The sequence below is a fragment of the Amphimedon queenslandica genome, unplaced genomic scaffold, assembly GCF_000090795.2.
Source record: "Amphimedon queenslandica unplaced genomic scaffold, v1.1 AMPQUscaffold_12414, whole genome shotgun sequence".
NCBI lineage: Eukaryota > Metazoa > Porifera > Demospongiae > Haplosclerida > Niphatidae > Amphimedon > Amphimedon queenslandica.
In genome coordinates this window covers 698-3,227 of record NW_003547349.1, presented here as the reverse complement: position 1 = coordinate 3,227, position 2,530 = coordinate 698, and positions in this window count along the sequence as shown.

Genomic DNA, 2,530 nt, shown 5'->3' with positions numbered 1-2,530 from the left:
AGAGTTGCATTCACCAGCAAAAGATACAGCAAATATAGCAAAAAGGACAAGAAGTTCCTTCATCATTAAGAGCAGCAGCAGCAATGGAGGGCTCTAGTGGTGATAGAGATTAGCTAATGTATGTTGTAAGGTCATGCAATCTGATGACTGTGAATCAACTTTCTGTTAAGTTACATTATATACTAAAGCTTGTTATCTAATAACAAAATTACTCCTACTGGCAATGAACCCACTTGCTGTTTCTATCTCCCACTCATTAAAAATAAAATCAACTGGCTATAACATTAGTTCAGAATATTATTAATTATAATTATGAAAAGATGGGTCTACATAATATCAGCCACAATATTCAGCATTAATTAATTAGTTATTGTTTGTTCTTTGATTGTAATACAGTCAATAGCTTCTTGGCATCTCTTTGGTTCCTGACCACACCAAGTTGAGTCCTTCAGTATAGAACCAGCTTTATCGTAATTAGGAGGCTTCTCAGACAATGCTGACCTCAAATTAACAAAGTCCTGCAACCCTCTGCTTGGAAAATTAGTACAGCCAATGTAATGGTAGTCGAAAGCCATGTCTATAATAGCAGACTTGGCATTGAGGGTGAGTGGGGACCAGCTTTTGTAGAGAAAGCCTGAAGCACATTCTAAAGCGTCAGCCATCGATAGTTTGAATAGTTCCTTGATTTGTGTATCATTCAAACACTCTGTTCCATTAATTACTTTCGTATAATTTGCACCAACTTTACCGAGTTGTGTATAAGCCTCATACCCGTAGAGGTTGAACCCCACTCCAAGGTAGAAGAGTCCTGTCCTGGGGTCAGCATGGAGGCACTCGTAGTATCCTTCATTGACCTTCTCTCTCTCATAAGAGTTGCATTCACCAGTTACTGCAGCCTCTGATGGCTGGAGGAGGAGGAATAGATACAATGATAAAGTTAGCAATGGTAGCATTTCTCTTGTTATTTGCAAGCACAGCAAACAGCATGGATTTGGGCGTGGCTCAAACAAGAAGTTATCTTACTCTATCCTACTATACTGGCAATGAATCCTCCCACTCATTAAAAATAAAATAAACTGGCTATAACATAGCTCAGAATATTACTAATTGTTTGAAAGGATAGGTAATATCAGCCACATTATTCAGCATTAATTAATTAATCATTGTTTGTTCTTTGATTGTATACAGTCAATAGCTTCTTGGCATCTCTTTGGTTCTTGACCACACCAAGTTGAGTCCTTCAGTATAGAACCAGCTTTATCGTAATTAGGAGGCTTCTCGGACAATGCTGACCTCAAATTAACAAAGTCCTGTAACCCTCTGCTTGGAAAAACAGGATAGCAGCCAATGTAATGGTAGTCAAATGCCATGTCTATAATAGCAGACTTGGCATTGAGGGTGAGTGGGGACCAGCTTTTGTAGAGAAAGTTTGAAGCACATTCTAAAGCGTCAGCCATTGATAGTTTGAATAGTTCCTTGATTTGTGTATCATTCAAACACTCTGTTCCATTCATTATATTAATATAATTAGCACCAACTTTACCGAGTTGTGTATCAGCCTCATACCCGTAGAGGTTGAACCCCACACCAAGGTAGGAGAGTCCTGTCCTGGGATCAGTGTGGAGGCACTCGTAGTATCCTTCATTGACCTTCTCTCTCTCATAAGAGTTGCATTCACCAGTTACTGCAGCCTCTGATGGCTGGAGGAGGAGGAGGAGAGGCAATGATAGAGCTAGCAATGGTAGCATTCTCTTTTTCATTTGCAAGCACAGCAAACAGCATGGTTTTGGGTGTGGCTCAAACAAGAAGTGGGCAGGGTAAAAAATCAACAATGTATGGAGGCCAAGAAGATGAAGGTGATTATTCAGTACCTGACGAGTTCCTAACAGCAGGACAGGTAATACCACTCCGTGTACCACTGGAGAGGGTGGAGATGGGTCGTATCAGGTACCAGGCAGTACCTGACGGGAGTCTCTCTGATTTAGAGCTGCTCTATGAAATGAACACCTCAGATCTGGTGATAAGGAGTGATATACCAGGGATAGGGGGCGGGAAAAGATCACCTGGTGCTGTACCAGGAAGCGTTAGAGTAAAAGGAGTCACTGCAGCAAGACTGGAACTGATTAATGAGATACCTGGATCACTAGAGGGTATGATGACACGTCTACAACTTGAATTAGACACAGACGCCATATTTGAGCCTAATCTCCTGACCAGAAGTGATAATGAAGACACTTACTCAATGGAATCGTCCATCATTAAATGTCGTAAAGCGATCGTTATAGCTTCTGTGCATGAGACAGGACATTTAAGGGACATACTGTTGTTTTTAAAATCCGATAAATCCTTTTCATTTTTGGATGGTAAAGGAGAAAACTCTAGTGATAAGAATAATAATCCTTATTATTATCTTCAACGGTCTCCCTCTCTCTCCTCCTCTATTGGCGGTAAGAGTGACACCTCAGCAGCTGGAGGAGGTGAGAGTCCTCCATTGACATTCCTTGACACGTTGCCATGGTGGTCACTCTAT